This window comes from Papaver somniferum, chromosome 6 (assembly GCF_003573695.1).
Source record: "Papaver somniferum cultivar HN1 chromosome 6, ASM357369v1, whole genome shotgun sequence".
Classification (NCBI taxonomy): domain Eukaryota; kingdom Viridiplantae; phylum Streptophyta; class Magnoliopsida; order Ranunculales; family Papaveraceae; genus Papaver; species Papaver somniferum.
This window is the reverse complement of record NC_039363.1, coordinates 17,872,432-17,885,175: the sequence shown is the minus strand read 5'-3', so window position 1 is coordinate 17,885,175 and position 12,744 is coordinate 17,872,432. Positions and strand designations below refer to the sequence as shown.

Genomic DNA, 12,744 nt, shown 5'->3' with positions numbered 1-12,744 from the left:
GTTTACAATTTTGTGCAGAAGCATACACGCTCAATTATAGGTAATGGTGCTAATACTTACCTATTTTTTGATAATTGGTGTGCTGATTTTTCTATTGCGCAAAGACTTGGCATCACTTCCAAAGGCCCTAATAATTTTAAGGCTAAAATAAGTGATATCATTTTTGGTGGTGTTTGGGTTATTCCTGAAAAAACAAGAGATTTGATGATTCGTTGTAATGTCGATGTTGAAAATTTGCTTGTTATTGCTGGTGGTAAGGATTATAAAATTTGGTATTTAGATAGCAAAGGCGTTTTTTTAGTTAAGTCGGCTAAGGCCGCTCTTAAGACGCCGGCAGAAGTGGTGCCTTGTGCAACTCTGTTTACTAGACAGGTTGTGCACCCTACCTTGAGTGTGCAATACTTGAAGATTTGGGCCAAGCAATGTTGTGCTAGTGAAGACAATATTAATAAGAAGACAGGTAGGAGCATGCCTACTATGTGCCACTTATGCAGGAAAAGTTGCGAAACTCTTAGCCACATCACTTGGCATTGCAGAGTTTCTAGGAGGATTTTGGCTTGGGTGGCTGGAATTTTCAAGCTGGAACCAAGTGAAGACCTGGTGGACTCGTATAAGGCTGCTAAGGGTCGAAGCAGAATGATAAATGACCTGTGGTTAGTTTCAAATCTTACAATTGTCACGGAGTTATGGAAGTCACGCAATAAGTCTTATTTTAATAATATGACAGTTCAATGGCTTGGCTTTAAAGGGAGAGTATATCAGGTAATTCGTGATAATTCAATTAGAATGAAGGGCCACATGTATAATACTTTAGAGGAGTTACGCATTCTGAATTATTTCAAGGTGCGGCATAGATCATGCAAAACGTCTACCCCAATTGAGATTAGTTGGAATCCTCCTAATCAAGATGAAATCATGATCTGTTGTAATGGTGCATCTTTCGGAAACCCAGGCCAAGCTGGTTCAGGTGTTGTTTTCCGTGGTGAAGTTCGGAGGTGCTTGGTGTTCTTTGTGTTGGCCTTGGGTGGCAAACCAATTTCTATGCGTAAGTATGTGCGATTATTTATGGTGCGATTGTAGCTAAGATATGGAATATGCGGAGTATTTGCATTCGTTCTGATTCGAAGAGTTGCATTCAAGATGGTGCAGAAGTGGAAAATTGTGAAGTCTTACTACATCAACGTTCGTTATATACATAGCTATAGGGAGGTTAATTTCTCAGCTGATGCCTCGGCCAAGCAAGCTTGTTTGCTGGCTGAGGATATTTTTGAGTTTTATGAGGGTAGGACAGGTTTTATTCCATCTGTGGAATGGCCTGGAAGGGTTTATTATCGTTTCAAATAGGTTTTCCAGTGAGTGGCCTCACGGCTAGTCATTAGGAAGACCTAGTCCCTGTACAGTTTTTCGCTTTTTTAATTTTATTTGACCGAGAATAAAAAAAACATAGTGGATGACAGCTAATACATAATGGAGTACAGCTAATAAAGCCCCTATTTTCGGATATACTGTGCGTTATTATCGCACATTCACATAGATCATTCTCCCACACACTCTTGATTTCGCACGGTTCTTCACACTTTATTTGTGACTATGCTGACATCATTTGATACGTCATTTTAGTTTAACCATGAGCGATACCCTTCGCTCATACTAGATCATCATTATATCGCATAAATAGTAAGTGTGCGATATTTCACTCCTACAATTGTTTTTTTTTGTTTTGGTTTTGTTACAATCCGCAGGGGATTAAGACTGTTGATGGTTGATATAGCCATAGGTCCATCCACCTACCAGGATGACGCTCTCCTCCAATCAATAGTCAATTTGACAGTTTGGCTGTTCTGTATGGTCATTTGCAGGTGTAGTTAGACTGTAAGTGAGTGACACATTTCAAGGTAGATTCTGTTATGGGTTGAGCCCACGAGAAGAAGAAATAATCCTTGGAAGTCACCAATAATGGCCCAATAGAACAGTGTGTATGTATAACATTGACAAAATAACCGGACAAATATGATTCTACCGGGGTAACACCATAGATAACTTTTTCAACCTTGTAAATAGGTTCTTATTAATAGAGAAAATTCAGATAACATAATATCAGAGCTTCATTGTTATTAGGTAAACTACTATATCATGCATACGTTCTTATTTGAGAAGCTCCTATAATCAGCAGCTAGTTTACCTGAGGTACCTGTGGAACCTTTAACGTGGGCAAAACACAACCCTGTAGTTTGTTCCACCAGGGCAAGTAAAAGTGCTGGTCGCATCGTCTTTCGAGTAACTATAAGCATCCGGGCACCTTTCCTTGAAAAATCTTGAGAAATCAGTGGCTTCACAGCTTCCTGAATTGCAACAATATTGGTCAGTCTTGAAACTGTGCATGGGTTATTACAGCCACCTGGTGCTCGCAGTTCATTTGGGCACAGCCATTGATATCCGCTGTGCATTTGATACCCGGCAACCACTAGTAGGGCTAAAGTCCATGGGTACGTTAAATCCATCAACAAGAGAAATATCAAAGAAATCCAAGTTATTGAATTGGTTTAGTGCATATTCTGCTAGGGTATTTGGTGGTTGACCAAAAATGGTACATTCGAGAACTCCATTACAGTCACCAGTTTGGCAACTGCCACAGCCACTACCATCAAAGTTGCAGTTTGTTCGTCCCCATATGCGGGCTTGTTTTGTTCCATCAGGTACATCAATTGTTCACGGCTCGTTTGGTCCTAGTCGTCGGCCACCACCAGGTACGGCTGCCGCCCATACTGGGAAATCACAGTGGTTCAATATCTCGAAGGTGGCTGCTTGAGTGATTGAGGTGAAAGAAAAGAAATGAAAACAAAAGGATTGGAAAGATGATGAGGGAAGTTAGAGCTTTCATGTTGGTTTCTGAGCTTGAAATTGGTTGTAGGAATCGAACATCTCAAACGCCCTATTTATACACGATTTTTGGCATGGGTGAAGGGTCTATTCAATGCAGAAGAAATTGGTGGGTATGAGTCACTCTATAGAAGGCATGCCTTTGGAAAATTGTGAACATTATCTATTCCTTGACTTGAGTTATGGTACATAGAAAAAATGGTATAAGATGCCTTATGCCTTTGTTTTATCCCATATATCGATCCTAAATTTCAATCAATCCTTAGCCCTGTACTCTACAATCCTAAACTCTGACGAGTTCTAGATTTTTGAATTTATTAAGTCTTGCACGGCGGCGGCTAGTACTAATTTCTTAATGACTTGGTCTAATTGATTCAAGTTCTCAAAAAAATGCTCTGCAAAAAAATATTAACTTGTAGTTAGGTCTTTTAAGTATCCTTGTTTGAAAATGCAACAATTGATTAAACAAGATTCATGGAAAATGCATGATTTAGTTGAACAATCGATCTCTTTTCTTTTCTTTTTTTGCTTTGCTCGGTAAAGAAGGAATTTATTAGAGAAAGGAAAGGATACAACCCAGCCACAAGGCCAAGAGCAAAAACCAAATGCACAGGAGAAACCTGAAAAAACAATCAAAAAAACAAAACTACAGACCCAAGAAACTGCTGAAAATACAACCAAAACATCAAATTACTTTTTTTTTTTTTGCTCGGTAAATAAAATTATATTAAGAAAATAGGCAAATTGCAAAGATGTAAATACCACCATGCAATGAAGAACCAACAATGAGAGACATACTAAAGGATCAAACTAACTAGGATGGGTGATAAGGGGTATCAGAAGAAAGGTAAATTACTTAGTTACCCTCGATTAATTTATTAATATAATTAATATTTTCTAATAATTTTCTATTTCTTGAGAAATTAATTTTTTATTTTTTTAAAACATATTTTTAATTTAAAAATAGAAAATTTTAAATTTTCTCTAAAATATATATTTTTACAAAATTAGAAAAAACATCAAATTTTTTAAATTAAAGATTTTTATAAAAATAATTTTCTTTATTTTTATAGAAAATGTAAACATTTTTTAAGGAAAACCAAAATAAATAAATAAATAACTTAAAAAAAAAAAAAGAATAAGGCCAGTTGTGTAATTAAGAAACAAGGAAATACCAATTGGTTCTAAGAATAATATATTAGAGAGACTCTAGTCCAATTGACCTAGTCAATTGTCTGTTTGGTCCTATTTGGTAATATAAATTATAGTTTGGTCCTAGGGTGATGTCATGGATGATGTAAATGTCATCTTGTAGTGGCAGAAATACCCTTTTGGGACCATTACATCATCCATGACGTCACCATATGATATATATAGTCAATTATCAAGAGAGAAGATATTATTTTCAGATTTATTTTCTCTCACCTCCATATTTTCAGATCTACTTTCTCTCTCCTCTTTTTTCTTCTCCTGCTACTGCATAAACAATGAAGATTGTGTGAGTTCTAGGGTTTTGATTTTGCAGAGATAATGAATACGATTTGCAGAGATGATAAACGTCATGAGTATATCAAGATGATGAACAAGACGACGATTTTTTGACAAAGATTTTTTGTTTTCTCTCTGTTTTGATGCTGTTTATGGTTGAAAATGATGATGAACACGATGAAGATTTATGTTCTTCGTCACTGTTGCGCTACTGTTGAAGATAATGAATTTGATGAAGTTCATTCTTGAAATGAACTCTGTTTTTCTCCATGTTTTGATGTTGTTGTGGTTGAAGATGATGATGAACACGATGAAGATGATGAAAACGACGAAGATTTATGTTCTTCTTCGTCACTGCTGCTGAAACTGTTGAAGATGGTGAATTTGATGAACTTCATTCTTGAAATGAACTCTGTTTTCTTTAGAAGATGATGATGCAAACGAATGAAGATGATGAAGATCTTGATTTTGATGATAAAGATCTTGTTATTGACGATGAAATTTTGATTTTGATGTTGAAGATCTTGATTTTGTTGTTGAAGATCTTTGTTACTGATCTTTGCTGCTCGTGTTAAAGATGAATTTCTGTTGTTGTTGAAGACGATGATGTTTTGCTGCTGCTGTTGAAGACGAAGAAGAAGATAAAGTTGATGATGCCGCAGTTCATTTTTACGAATGAACTCTATTTTTATCAGGAGTTCATTTCTGGAATGAACTCTGGTTTATGTAGGTTTTTATCAGCAGTTCATTCTGATGAATGAACTCTGGTTTGTATAGGTTTTTATCAGGAGTTCATTTCTGGAATGAACTCTGGTTTATATGTTTTTTTATCAGGAGTTCATTTTCTGGAATGAAGTCTGGTTTATATGAATTTTTATCAGGAGTTCATTTCTGGAATGAACTCTGTTTTTTTTACGTTTTTATATGGAGATCATTTCTGGAATGAACTCTGTTTTTTTAGGTTTTTATATGGATTTTATTTCTGGAATGGACTCTGTTTTTTTAGGTTTTTATATGGAGTTCATTTCTGGAATGAACTCTGTTTTTTTAGGTTTTTATATGGAGTTCATTTCTGGAATGATCTCTGTTTTTTAGGTGATTTCTGAAAAAAATAAGTAGAAATTAACAAGAGTTCATTATAAAGAATGAACTGCTAAAAAAAAAAAACTAACACGGAAGGGTATTTTTGTCCAGTTAAATATTTTTAAATAATTATGGACCAAACAGTAAAGGCGTTTAACCAAAGGACTAAACATACATGGGCCCACCTAAAAAGGGACCAAACGATATTTTTCCCATTAAGAAAAATATATGGATAAAGGTCTTTAAAGATTACTATCTAATAACCTGTTTTTGTCGTCATTTGATATGCCCTGAAATTTCGTAGTATTCCCTAAAACAGGGTTCAATAAAGAACCCTGATTTTGGGCATACCAAAAACTTTCAAGGCATACAAAGGACTATTCCTAACTTGTGTGACCTTATAAGGGGTACCCTATGGGTGGTTTAATTACCTATATGCCCTTAAATCCTATAAATTACTAATTTATCTCTAACCTTAATACAAAAATCTATAATCATAAACCTAAAATCAGTTTCAACCCCTTCTTCTTCCTCCTCATCCTCCACAGCCGAACCCACCTTCTCCTTTTTTTTTCATCGTATCATCGCCGAAATTTAATCGTCGATTCGTGAAAATTTAGTCGACGATTAAACTCATCTATATAATGGTTCGCCGTAAGCCAGTATCCCGTTCTAATCGAGCGATTGAACAACCCATTGAAGAAGAAGAAGATTTAGAGAGTGAAGAAGAAACTCAAAATCAATCACAAAATCAACCGGAAGAAGAGATTGAAGAAGAACCAACTCCAGAAATGAGAATAAGAAGGTTAGTTTTACAAACCCATCTCGTATTTGATGTTTTTGATTGGTTTGATTGATTTAATTCGTCAAAATCATGTTTCTGCGGCGGTTACAGGGTATGGTTCGGCGCAAAACAAATCTTAGATGTGCGCCGAGCTGTTCTTGAAACTGAACCCTGAAAGTGCATATGAACGACTCGGCGTATATCTGAAATCCGTTTTGAGCCGAACTTAGTGACACAGAGACTTATATTTAGGATCGGCTTATTCGATGGTGTTAGTTTTGTGCCGAATATGTTTTGTGAATTTCAGAAATTTTGCATGTGCGTAGGATCGGCTTGTATGGTAGTATTAGTTTTGTGCCGAATAATTGTTGTTTGAATTTCAGAATTTTTGCATGTGCTTAGGATCGGCTTGTATGGTTGTATTAGTTTTGCGCCGAATAAAGGTTTCGATTCATAAGTCTAGATTCGGCTTATTCGATAGTATTAGGGTTGCGCCGAATATCATTGTTAAAATTTCATAAATTTTACTAGTGTGTAGGATCGGCTTATTTATATGATATCATGTTGCGCCGAATACATGTTTGAGTTCATAATCATAGACTCGGCTTATTCGACGGTATCGGTTGTGAGCCGAATATATAGGATCGGCTTATAATTGTTTTGTGGTATGAGCCGATCCACTCTCTGTGTAAGCTAATAAAAATTTCAAGACATGATTCGGCTCATATGTGTTATTTCGGGTAAGCCGAGCCATCTTATTTTCTTACAAGTTTTTGGCTTTCCAAATCTCTTTGTTGTTCGAATTAGTCTTATAACTTTCATACTTGTGTCAGGACCAATGCAGCTACAAAGAGGAAGAAGATGGAGGTAACACCTTCTACTTCTAAAACTCCCGATCCTAGAGGAGGAGGTAAGAAAAAATTGGGAGCGGGAGGTAGAGGAGGAATTTTAGAAGAAGAAGCTGAACAAGTAAGAATTGAAAGACAAGAAGAAGGAATAGCTGAAGATGAAGAAGTTGATGATAATCAAGTTCATCAAGAAACACAACCCCAAGGAAAACCCAAGAAAGACAAGAAAGGTAAGAAGGTGGCAGAACCCGAGAAAGAAAGAACGATGATGATCGACGGATCACTGGTTTACACATTCCTGATGAAGATGACGTAATTACACCTCGATCAGATGGTTTGCCTCATGGTCTTCCGGAAGATGGAGGAAATGTGTTGATTGGTTATGCCGATTCTTGGGCGAAGAAAATTTATGAGACTCCTGATCACAACCGTGCAGTCCGAGTATTGAGACACCAGAGGGCAGCGGAATGGAGTCTTGATGAAGAGGTTCCTGAGGTGATTGCTTACGTACAACAGTGCTTTATGGCATGGATCATCAATAGGCAATATGATAGTGTGTCGGCCTCTGCATTTACCGAGCGCTTTTGTCCAGAAACTTACACATTTCAATTACCTTTTGGAGAGATGGCAATCACTCCTGATGAGGCTAGTAAGATTACAGGCCTTAAAGCAAGGGGTGTAAGTGTGCTGGTTTTTATGACATGAGTTGGGATGAGCTATACAATTTGTACCTGGAATGCCTTGGTTGGGGTTCAATGAAAACTGAGTTGGAGTTTTGTCGATCAGTTAAAGATGTCGATACCGTTTGCATACCAGGTGGCAGAAATAAGAAGAATAAGAAGATCAAGTTGACTAACTTGAAAAGGGAGTTTGAGAACACAAAGGAAAGAGTCACACAAGGTTTGTTGATAATGGATCCCGTCAAAGTGAAGCAAACCGGAACTGCCTACTTGCTTTATACTCTTGGTAGAGACATCTTTCCCGACACTACCGGAAACAAGGTAAATGCTAATTATCTCCAATTGGTAAAGAATCTTGAAACTTGTAACAAGTTTGCTTGGGGAACGTCTACGCTCGCTTACCTGATGGACCAACTTGCCACCGCGTCTAGGTTGACAAGTACAAACATCGGAGGGAACTTCACTTTGCTCCAGGTAACGTTTGGGAGTTCAGAGTATGGTTCGGCTTATAACCATAAAATCTTTTAAGCCGAAGTTTTACTTACTTGGTTCGGCTTATAATACTTGATCCATATAAGCTGAACAGTTCTCTGAGTTTGCAAACTTTAGTCTTACTTTGATGTTTCCAAGTAAAACTTGTTTCTATCAATTCAATTCCTTTGATTTTTTAATGTGGTTCTTTGGATGTAGGTGAGGATATATGACCATTTCCCAATTTTGAACTTGGCCAAAGTATTTGAGAAAGATGTCGATTATGTTGATACTGAGCCAACTGAAGCACGATACGCGTACGAGGACTCCAAGAAAAGGAACAAAAAGAAGTTGGTGGCAAGTTTGAGAGAGACGTTCGACCGTCTTGGTGTTGATGATTGTCACTTTTCAACCATATGAGAAGGAAGATGAAGAAGATGAAGTTGTTGAAGATGAGGATATGCCGGTAGGTATGTATCATGGGACATTGTGGTATCCCGGTGGTTATGTTATATACGATCCTAGGCGAGTACTCCGTCAATTAGGATGCGTCCAAAAGGTTCCTTTGTTTGACGAGAAATTCAGGTTGTTACCAAAGAGTGGTAAGGGAACTAAAAGCACCACTTTATCTTGGGAACCAAAGTATGATCCTGATCCCACCGTTGAGTTTTGGAATAATTTAGACAATCACACATTAGATGCGTCCAAGTTAACACCTTTACTTGATGATCCATGTAAAGAGGATCCGGGCTATATGGATTGGTATAACCAAATTTCTCATCCCTTCATTATCAATAAAAAAAGGCAAAAGATAGCTGATAAGGGGAAGGCGAGGCCAATCAAGATCATCAACAAGTCTACTTCCGAAGATGTAGTCAAGGCTTTCAAGATTATGGTAAGAATGACTTCACTTTATACTATTTTCATATATTAGTTATGGTAAAAATGTCTTCAACCTCATGGTTATAAGTTGTTGACAAATGAAAAAATAGGTTGTCGCGGGTAGGGAGATGTTGAAAAAAATGAAGGCCAAACTTGGTTGCAAAACACCAATGACCGTGGAAGAACAAAAATACCTCATCAACAAGTGGGATGCAATCATCAACAAAGGACAAGGACCCGAGGAACCCGAACAAAGGCCTACCACTAAGAGGTCTCGACAAGTTGGTGAAGGTACAAGCCAAGGTGGTGCTACCGTCCAACCCGGTAATGATGCATCGGAAGATGAAGACCAAGGTGGAAGAAGAGGTGGTCGTGCAACTAAGAAGAGGGGTCGTGGTTAAATGCCCTTTTATTTATACTTTTATGGTACACTTTTTCTTAAGTTTTAAGTACACTTTTATGGTGTTGCAAACACCTTTGCTTTTAGTTCCTGAACTTTGTTTTTAATGGTGCTGGGATTGGGTTATGGACACCTTCAATTTCATGTTTTAATGAATAGCTTAACAGTTATGCGCCGAATTTATAGAGTTCGGCTTATCCTCTAATGTTAGTTACGCGCCGAATCATTTGTCCTTTAGGTTCGGCGCATTCTATAATCACCTTATGTGCCGAACTATAAACATTTACAGGTTTCGGCTTATACGATATCCTCAATATGTGCCGAACCACGAACAATATTTTAACCCAAAAATTAACAAATTCATGTTCGTCTCAGACTATAATCATATTATGTGCCGAACCTTGAACATAAGAGGTTTCGGCTGATACGATATTCTCCATATGTGTCGAACCAGTAACAATATTTCAACCCAGAAATTAAAAAATTATGTTCGGCACATACGATTTTGGATATGTAAGCCGAATTAGTAATGATTCTATTCCGGGCTATTCAGGATGTTGTTCGGCTTACTATGAAACTTTCATATAAGCCGAACTAGTGTCTAGCAAAAGGGTTGGAATTGGAAATTATAGGTTCGGCGCATGCAGTAAACAGATTCAGTAAGCCGAACCGTTCATCAATTGGTAGATTCGGCTCATAGATGTGAGCCGAACCTCAATCTGTTTCGCCGAACCATAATTCAAAAAACCTAACTTTTGATAATTGAGAGCTATAGAAGTGAGATTAAGTATAGGATATAAGTGTACATGTGTATTAGAAGCATTGGGTTCCTCATCAATGTCTTCATCATCAGGATTTGGCTCATAAAAATCATCATCTTGAGTTTGTGTTTGAGTTTGAGCTTGAGTTTGAGTGGGTGTAAAATCATTCTCATAATCTAAGAAATCAACCATTTGGGAATCATTGGTGTAGTTTATATGTATTTTCCTAGGTTTTTTAGATGATATATGACACTCCTCATCCTCCATTGAATCAAGAATTAGAATTTTCTCACTTTCTCCTTCTCTTTCTCTCCTTCTTAACCAAACCAAAACTTTGATTTTTTTTCCTCAAATTTTTCATCTAAACAACTCTTATAATTCTGAAAATTATTTTAATCACTAAACAAAATATTTAATCACTAATCAAGATTATTAACACTAATACGTAAAGGGCAGATTTGCCGTTAAAATTTTTTTGGGTTAAGGGGTTATCTGATTTTGCTATTTCACAATCTTTTTTGTCTTCATTCAGTATGCCTTGGAAGATTTTGGTATGCCCAACACTATGGTTCTCAATAATTGACCATTTAGAAAACCCCATTTTTCCCTAAAAGGAATGAAAGCCCATAGAGACCCAGCCCAAGGATAAGTCCTTCCCGATAACATTAACCCTAAAAACTTCCTGAAATCTTCCCAAGTTTGCCGCCGCCGCTGAGAAGTTGATCCAAATCCCCTTCACAGTTTCTTTATCCATCAACCAGCCAATGTCCCGAAATCCGTCGCGGATGTTTCCATCTAAGCATGTACCTTTTCATTAACGCGAAGACGATGATTGAAAAATGAAAAAAAAATAAAATAAATGGAAAATCTAATGGCAAGAACACCACACAGCAGCACCCTATTAGCTAAAACGCCACCTCCATTTGGCATTGCAACCATGACAGGTAAACTCCTAAGACTAAATTTTATGGACTGGATTGAGCTGCTAGATTAGCAGTTAAGTGTTGCAATTCAAAAAAAAAAAGTGTGACCTAAAAGTCGACACTAATTCTCTCTCCTAACAGGTGCTTGCAGACCAACTAGCAGCGAGATTGAAACGTTGTACGGTTCAGGCTGAAAAAGTGACTTTATGCTGAATAGTTCAGCGCCCAAAAGAATATATGAACGCATCAGCGCTGGATGGTTCAGCACGGACTATTTTATCATGTGATAATGATCAACTACTTTTTACGCAATGCTATGAATTTACGGGATGTCATCAATGTGATAAAAAAAAGAAGTACCCCACTTTGAAATTTGAGAGCTACTGCATGGCCGGCATATGTAGGCTATGTTTGCATACCTTATTCGTTGGACGTGCATAAAGAATAGGGATGTAAGATTCAAATTGTGATTGACAGCTAAAGTGTCCATTTCGTATTCTACATAAAGAATGAGAGAAGCATTAACTTGTCCCGGTAACCCAAAACGCACCCTAAAAGCGTTCATTCATTGAGCGCTTGGTGTTTTTTTTTCGCATAACTGTTCGGCGCCCAGCCATGTTCTGTTAAACGATTATCTGCTAGATTAACACTACCATAAGACTTAAGAAATTGTTCTAGTTAATGTGGATTGCTAATCTAACTGTTAGATTAACATCCACAAAACTTAACCCTGTCAGACTTTGTAGTTTGAGTTTAGTTAAAACTCCAACACCTTACAATGATCTTTGTTTGAGCATATTATGATTCAGTGCCTCAAGGTCATCAGGATTTGGTTCTATTTCATTCATGTGCTAACAGTAACATCACTTTGCCTCTAACCACCAAGGAAATCGGGGAGGGGTAAACAGTCATGGAGGAGGCTACCAGCGTCTATCATGTGGGGAGTCTAGAAAGCTAGAAATGATGTGGTTTTTTAAGGAGCAGGATGTGATCAGGAAAATTAACATTGATGCTTTTCATTGGGCAAAGAATTGTCCATGTTTCAAGGATATAGACACAACTACTATCATTGGGATGATGGTAACAGTTTTTCGTCGACCTTCACTAAAATTGTGTAATTTTGTAGTTTGCGGGCGGGAGAAATGTAGTCTCTAATTTCTTCTGTGTGTATCCTTTCTACTCTCACTCCACGCCAAATCCTACATAAGGTGGCAAAAAATAATATTGCTTTCATTGAGAGTTGAACTCAAGACCTCCCGCTTACTAAACGGGTGCTCTAACCAACTAAGCTATGAAAGCTTGTTGCTCCAAAATGATTTTGCTCTTGAAATATTATATATAATATAATTAGAAAATCAAAAATACATAAATGTTACTTTAATGGACTGCCATCTCAAGAAACTTGGCAGAATCAAAACATTTTGGAGGAAGTGAAACTTGAACTTAGTCTTTGTTCAAACTTTTTAGGCTTTTTCTTTATTCCTAGAAATGCAAACAATGTGGCTGATATTCTGGCAAAGGAAGCTACATCCTTTGAAACAATT

At 37.2% G+C, this 12,744-nt stretch overlaps 1 non-coding gene and 1 pseudogene across 1 annotated transcript; both read right to left on the bottom strand.

Annotated features, from left to right (window-relative positions):
• Positions 1-1,980: 1,980 nt before the first annotated feature.
• On the bottom strand, positions 1,981-2,862 carry LOC113290576 (annotated as a pseudogene).
• Positions 2,863-12,425: 9,563 nt separating this feature from the next.
• Positions 12,426-12,499, bottom strand: TRNAT-AGU. Its single transcript has one exon. It is a non-coding gene; the product is annotated as a tRNA-Thr (tRNA).
• Positions 12,500-12,744: the final 245 nt, after the last annotated feature.